The 8,380-nt window shown below is 32.1% G+C and overlaps 1 long non-coding RNA gene across 1 annotated transcript; it reads right to left on the bottom strand.

Annotated features, from left to right (window-relative positions):
* Positions 1 to 1,578: 1,578 nt before the first annotated feature.
* LOC113493926 lies at positions 1,579 to 7,803 on the bottom strand. The gene is made up of 3 exons (XR_003400614.1): positions 7,542 to 7,803; positions 3,124 to 3,260; positions 1,579 to 1,780 (listed from the first exon to the last, which is right to left on the bottom strand). It is a non-coding gene; the product is annotated as an uncharacterized LOC113493926 (long non-coding RNA).
* Between the last annotated feature and the right edge of the window lie 577 nt (positions 7,804 to 8,380).

The following is an 8,380-nucleotide window of genomic DNA, read 5'->3' as shown; positions in this document are numbered from 1 at the left end:
TCGTAATGAACAAAGACTTTTGTATTGTTAACACACCACGATTCATAATAAGAACGTTGTTTATTCTAGAGCAACAATCAATACTAGTACAATTTAATATTATTATTTTTTATGTGAAGTAATTAAAATAAATCGCGATATAAATTAATAATAATAATGTGATGGCTCGAGTAATTTAGATAGGTAGGTATAAGTAAAAAATAAGATATGTAAAATTTGGTGAACAGAGAAAAAAATGATTTTTTATCACAACTTAAATCCATCAAGCACAAGTGCAGAAGCTATGATTGCATTACGAGGTTACTAAATTATTTATGGTCCCTAAAATATACACACATGTCTCGTACTTATATTATTATGTACAGCAAAGAAACTATAACCGCAGTTAGATACATACTCCGAAAAATGAATCAAAATTATTTAGGATCTAGTGCTAATTGTTCAAAAAATTTGAATATACAATTCACAGTTTTAACCCTAGTAGTTTTAAATAAATGAGTCAGTTAAAATAGGACGGGAATAGCTAGCTATAGCTCGCTTTACTGAAGGTCCAAGATGTCAACTAACTTCACGCCACGCTTAATTGAAATTGGTTCCACCGTTTGAGCTTGTAGGAGTTACAAACTTACTGATTAGATTCTTTAAATTTTGTGTGATGTAATTATTTGATTACATATATGTTGATTTTTTTTATATAAAAACTGTCGCCAGCCACAAATCGAAATTGTTTCCACGGCTAACTATCATATCTGTTAATCCTAGTTATAAACTATCTGCGTACCAAGTTTCATCTAAATCCGTTCAGTGGTTAGGAAAAAAATCTCGACTTTAGTATTCACATTTTTATTTCTATTATGACTATTACATGCTACAGTAAACGAATACTGACCAAAAGATACTAAGGGTAAGTAAAATTTACAAAGCAAAACAACGAATCGAATTCCATTGAAGGCTTAGAAAAAAGCTCGAAAGTAAAGCTAGAAAAAAACTCCAGACCCCACAACTCCAGACTCCCGGTTGGCCGGGAAAAACAAAGATCACTGCAGAACTGGAATAGACAGCCTTTTTTTATTTGTATAAGATCATTAGCATGCTTACAACCAACATTTTAGATATAGAGATGAACGTGTGTGAGTATATGTTCATTTGTTATTCCGAAAGTAACTCTGTCTGTCTTTCTGTTACGCTTTCACGTCTAAACCACTGAACCGATTTTAATGAAATTTGGTACAGTGATAGAGTTGACCTTGAGAAAGAACATAGGATAGTTTTATCCCGGACTTTTGAAGAGTTCTCTTTGGAAACGCGATATAACCGACCTCGACGCGGGCGAAGCCGCGGGCGAAAAGCTAGTTTACTATAAAAAGTTAAATAAATTTAGCTGAACCCGAAGCGATTTTTCTGTGGATACTTAATGCGACGTGTTAAGCTACGGACAAAATTGTGTGCTTCACTAATTATTGGTTTATAACTTTCATTATTCAAGTACTTTGATCGTTCACTCATTCATTCATTCAGTAATCCTTCATCATTTTGTTCACATTTGAATAGGAAGGAAATACATAAAAAACACCCGAAACTATTTAACTTACATTTATTTAAGTATTTAGTCAAAACAATATTTCGAAATAATACCTATATTATATCTTAAAAAAAATTTAGTTGAATCTAATTTAATAAATAAGTGAATCTTACATAACTAATTAAGTGTTATCATTAGCATCTAAAGTATTTAACTTATATTATAGTGAAGTTCTGCTTCCACGGCATTGGCTCAAAGCTGAAACAAAGAAAAAAATATGTTTAAAACAATTTAGTTCATAGTTGTAGTGTTATTCAAGGCACAAATGACTACACGCCGATACTCGGAAAGTCAGGTCACTGGAATTGTAAATGCATTAGACTTCTCTAATAGGAGTGCTGTTAAGTTTTTTTCACCGCTGTAGCTTATCAGCCTATTTTACCTCGTTATAATCTAAAATTTAAATATGCCCCTCTTTTCGACCTCTCAAGCCAATGCAGTTAAACTAATAAGAATCTACTACACTAGAAATTATTTTATAAATAACACGTTTGCATTTTGATATAATTTTTAATTAAATATGTATAAGGATATTATATTATTAAGGAGTTGCGAAATAACCACAATTTGTTTCTCTGAAAATACAAAGCTTAATTTTATTCATCACGCCTTTACTATATTACGATACTAATAGTTTAACTATGACAACTCATTTCATTACATATGTAATTATAAAGTTTGGTAATTAGGGTTGCATAATCAAGTTGTTATTGTTTCATGCGGCAGTTGATTTGTCTTGATTCGTGAACCGTTATCGCTTGCAGTAGGTATTCTAATTTAAGGAAACGATTTCTGTTTTTTTTTCTTCATGTTATACCTATCCATGAACACAACCAGTAAGTATTAAAGAAGTTGTATCTATTTTTGCAGATTGCACAAAATCCCGCTCTAAAATGTGAAGTCTTAATAATGACCGGTAAATAATTATTTAGATATAGTTTCAACAACACTACAGAGTAACATTCTAATCAACATTATTTGTTTATATTATCTGTGACCATTGAAAGGTGATTAATAAAATGTGATAAGCAAAACACTTCTAAAAATAACTTATGATCTTATCCCTTATAGGAAGAATTCTACAATGTATGATATATTATTTGGATTCGGACATTATTAGAGAAGTATCGGATGAAGAAATAAAATTATAAACTAATTTTCTTAAATCTGTAAAGGGGAAAATGAGAGATTTTTTTTCTGAATCTGTTTGCTTGTAAAATAAAAAATAAAGTTGACGTATAAAAATAAAACTTAATAAATGACTCATATTTAAGCAGTTCTTTTCTAGAAGCTTAGCTAATTTGAGTTATCTTTTATCTTCTTTCCTAGTGCCTTAAAACGGTCTTGACGGACTTTTGCATTGAATTGAATTATGAAAAAAAAATGGTGTAAGAACGATGATGGTATCTTGAAATAGATAATACTCCTTTGTTAGTTACTCAAAAGATTTTTATATAATTTTTGCATTCAATCGAATTATGGACAAAATGAGTATGTGGACTATGATGCGGGTATCTTGTAATACGTAATGTGTAACTTACGTAGCAGCATGAGACTCCTTTGTGCCTCTGCACCGGGCAGAGGTCCACTTGCATCGTTACTAAGTTCTCTGGCTCACAATCTTCGATGCGAACGCAGATACCACCTTGTCGCACGCATGGCTCCTCCAAATTAATAACTGGAGACAAATTAATATTGATTTAAGTAAGATTTTGTTCGACGCAGATAGACAACATTATTTGAAATGAAGGGAAGCTAAAAAAACAAAGTAAAGTAAAATAGATTATGATTTAATAGACGCAGTTTTAGTTTAGTTGAACATTGTATCAAAGTCGAGATTCTTAATATTAATAATTATAGAGTAAACGAAATATCCAAGGTCCATTATTATATCGTTACGATTTTGTTAACTAGTTTAGATTTAAGCCGTGCTACTGGACACAAAAGCCCAATAAGCATGATTAGTCACACAAATGAAACCGGTCTTTATTGGTCTAAACGGCTTAGATGATGATGACGAGCTTTGACATGTAATAATCCTTCTGAACGCCAATATCATTAGTCGCGGACATAAGCTTAAGCACGCACTGCTGAATTTATTCCTTGCGGAAAAATATCGTTAATCTATGAAAAACGGAAATGTACTAAAATCAATGCGAAATTGTATTGTAGGTACTTTGAGCTTTATTAAATAGTACCGAATTTCCGCGATTTATACAGAAACAATTGTATTTTACATAGGGTTCTGTATAAGTCAGCCTGTGATCGGCCCGATCATAGGTTAAGCTATGCTTGTCGCGGTTGGTCCCGAAATGGGTCTTACTTATTTAATTTACCAGTCTAACTAAGGGTCATCGTGTTGCCCAGGTAACTGGGTTGAAGAGGTCAGGTAGGCAGTCGCTCCTTGAAAAATACTTAGCTGAATGCGGTTAGACGAGAAGATGACTCTATTATGCTAGGATGATGATGATGATTTCTATTTTTTCTTCATTTGTATCCATATAGAGCCATTATACATCATTAGATCTAGTTGTTTCCGAAATGAGACGTTCTACACGTGTATGTCCATGCTTACCCTTACGAAAACAATTTAGCAAGCATGATGGTAAGTCGATCTATATAGATCTCTTTAAAAATATTAGAAATTCCGCAGCGCGTGCGTAGAGTGGTAGCAAGCGGATCAGCAAATGCATCTACGTTATTAGATCTGCGATGGTCCAACAAGTAAAGCATCATACATGGGTGTCGTGATATACGGTAGGATGTTTTGAGATTAATTAGTCAAATCTCTCACATTATATTTGATTTCTTATGTACGATAAACGATCATTAGAAGTTAGATACTTCAAAAGAAGTCGAAGTGATTTGATGTTTGGTCAGTCATAAAGTGAATATTTAAAAAATGTGTGAGAGATTTTTACTAAAATCAATCAAAAATCAAAGACGCTAAACACAATCTATGACTAGTATATACAACTTATGAATAAAACAGAAATCATTCATAAAATATAACCTGGGCCCCAATTCTGCTATTTACAACTACCAAATTCAGTCAAATTTGGCTGAAAATGTCAGTTTTCGTATTCTCTTAAACAATAATTGTAAATTCAGTCTGGGTAAAATGTTTGTAAAGATTGTAAATTGACCTTGAGTGTACCGTACACTCAAGGTCAATACAATTAACTTCCAATTATTGTATTGGCAAAATCCTTAAGAGAATAGGAATAATTCCAAATTTAAGCCAATTGCCATTCATACATCGGTCATTGTAAAAAAATAGAATCCCCGATTCTGCTATTTTACAATGCTATCAATCCGTTTACTGAAAATGTTGCTTGTCACGGTAAAGAGTCTCTTCTCCATATGCATTAAATCATAGTTGAAGAATATTGAATAAAAATTGTTATTTATAGACCTAAATGACATTGGCTTAACGTGTATTATTGTTTTAAAACATTAATTATAAACAAGAGTACCCGGATAAAAAGTGCAAGCAAAACTTGATTTATAATTATAATAAAAAAAACATAAGATAGCAAGAAGTTTACATTAATCTATTTATAAATAGCAACTTAAATATTTAAGTAAGATAATTCATTCCTAATTATTATTAAATTAAAAACCGTAGATTAATGAAGCTCTAACACGAATTAATACGCCAAGTTTTTAATTTCAGAATCGACCACATTTGCATGTTTTATGTTTTATGCATGCTTTATATGACTGAACATACAAACATTTACAAAAAAAAGGTTTGTTTTTATTTACAGTTAAATTACTGAATACTAAACTTGTAGGTAAAAATAAATCAAAACATTACATATGAATCAAAACAATTCTTCTCTGTCACTCAATACGTCATAATTTGTTATTATTTAACCACAAACATATCAGCTTACATCGAAAACATTGATGATTTGCAACTGTTATTTCATTTAAACACAAACTTTTTAGTTAGAAACCTCAATGTAATCTGATCATCAATTTCATAATGCAGCGAAAGGTTTCGGACTATCATATTTCACATAATCCAATCAGTCAAATGGTATCACTGAGGAATAAGCATTATGGCTTATTTAGACTAGGTGAGAAACATCAAACGAGTTGCAATTCATTGCGGCACTGCAGAGCACAGATTTCAAGAATGATGCATCATAGCCAGAAATGTATGGCTACCCGCGTAATATTTCTCGCTTCGCCTAAATTAGCCTTTATTTCACTCCGGAATGTTACCATAACACCGGTTCGCCGAATGACGTAAGAGAAAATTAAAGTGTACATAAAGTTATTTAGAGCGGTCATAACATCCGCACCAGACTTTATTTGCGGCAAGCGGGTCAATGTCAGTTCTGTTATACTTCACTAAAACTATAAGATGTTATATAAACGGAACAACATTACGACATTGACCCATTTATAATCATTCTTTAAAGTTTTGTAGCTAATCTAATCTCGAGGTTCGAATATTTGGGTATCGCGAAAACTGTGCCTTAAGTCATTCGTACAATGTCAATAACATTAATTGTCTTATTACGTAACGTGAGATAGGGACGGAAAATTTAAACAAACAAAGCATTTAGTAGCAAAGCTTTGCTTTCGCAAAAACAAGAGTTTCGAAAGTAAAAAGTCACGCAAACAGTTATCAAAGGAGTATTTATCTCATTAAACTTTTTCAGCACACATTTTTCGTTCTCATTTTAAAATATTTCAAGCAATTCGAGTACGAACAAAGTAAGTTAATGAGTCAATTTTCATCTCATTGTGAACTCATATACTTCAATCCTAGGTAAATATACATATAGATACCTATCCTAATAACAGTGTCTCAATATCAAAATAGTTTAACACGTTAACGATGTTATATCAACGCAAGTATTTGAAGAATGTCAAGCATGCAAGTACCAAGATCACGGGGGTTAATTTTCGATAATAACTCGTCCTTATCAATACGTTCTCACATGCTGTCACTAAATAATAATATACTTATAAACAATTCTTGTAAATTTTACCATATTACGTACTCAACTGATAAAGACTGGCACAGTTTATTTGAAAATAATTTCACGTGATGTGGACAGTTGTTACATGTCTATTATACATATGTATATCTGCAGTGATTATGAGTCGATAGGGAATTTATTATTGTTATAAGTACACACGAACTTACGATGCATAGTCATTTGTTTTGATGACTTAATGTGCCAGGAGTGGAGTCTAGGAACATCATGATTATTGTTAGCTAAGCAAATAGGTACCTAAGTAAAACTATCTCTATATTGATTTATTGAGATTTGTTTTTATTTATTTCGCCTTCTACAGTTTCTCTTACATCATAATTACTTATATGTTCGAAATACGAAGCAAGCGAATTGCGGATCGAATTGTGGTAGTATTTTTTTTTATTTAAGCATGATGTTCTTATTAAAAACAATTACGATTCGGCTTTTTTTTAAACATATCTATTTTCCCAAGCAGAGAATGAATGAAGCAGATATATTTTGTTAAATTAAATTGAAAGCTACAAATTTAATAATAGAATATTCATTTAGTCCTTCCTTACAAAAAGCCTGATAATAGTGCTTTATTTTCACACATTACTTATCTATTTCGCTCACTTACCTATTTTCGGTGACAAATAAAATAGCAAAGTATCACGCAACAATAAAAAAATCTGTATATAAAATGTTTAACGTTATTGTATTTTAAAATATAAATTCGCTTTCAGCTTTTGAAGAGTAGTTATTACCATATAATTATGACCTAACAAAATATGTATATTAAGTGTTTAGCCTCTCTTATAGTATCTCTATATTATAAAGAATCAAATCACATTAATTATACTAATTATTAAAAACAAAACAATTCAAACTTATTTATATTATAAATCAAATTATAAAAAATAACAGATAAATAAAATAAGTAGGTAAATAGTAAAAGAGCGAATCTCTTTTTCACTTACCTTCAAAGGTATCCCGTGGTACCAGGGGCGTAGACGTCACAGACACTAGCAGGAGAGCCAGGAACGAAAACACAACAATTTTAAGCATTTTTAATTAACTTGAACAATTCGCCTGCGTATTACTAGCGAGCTATATTCCGGTAATGTATGAGCACGCCGGTTCGCTCCCACGTTTATATACACCCGTAATGATAAACAACACGCCTCGCCTCTCAGTATATACGCATCCAACTCGCTCCATACACTTTCCTCCAATTATTTCTTGATACATTCCAATCCACACTTTCCTCCTTATCAACTCTCCATAATAAATTAATACAGCTAGTCTCTTAGTTCAAAGTTTATTAAACATAGATCTTTCGCGAAAAAACCTGGCGAATCACGTGCTTTGGTTATCGCGCCCAATGGATACCTACTTACCAACTTATAATTGGTTTTGATTTATGCTTGTACACAAACTGTATGCAGGATTGTATAGCATGAAGTTGGCAATGTATTAGAATACTTCTGCTCGATTTTTTAAAGGTAATTTCTCCAATCTTTTAAATAGACAAAATTTTTGAGCATCCTCAAAAAAGCTCTTGTCATCATCTGAGCATTTATAGTAAAAGGAATAATTATTAAGTAACCGTTTGATTAAACGAGCTCACTCTTGACCTTGGAACAAATTTGTTTGTCGTCGTCTTGGGGGTGACCTGTGGACCTACGGTCATGTGACGACTTTGTTAAGCAATTCATATAGTAGGTAGAGTCTAGATTAAGCATACGCTTCGCGGTACAATTCCGGGAACTGTTTTGTATCAAGTTTCGCTTCACATCCGTCGCGCCCTCCCCTACCC

This window comes from Trichoplusia ni, chromosome 5 (assembly GCF_003590095.1).
Source record: "Trichoplusia ni isolate ovarian cell line Hi5 chromosome 5, tn1, whole genome shotgun sequence".
Classification (NCBI taxonomy): Eukaryota; Metazoa; Arthropoda; class Insecta; order Lepidoptera; family Noctuidae; genus Trichoplusia; species Trichoplusia ni.
The sequence above is the reverse complement of the archived record's forward strand: the minus strand, read 5'-3'. Positions and strand labels throughout refer to the sequence as shown.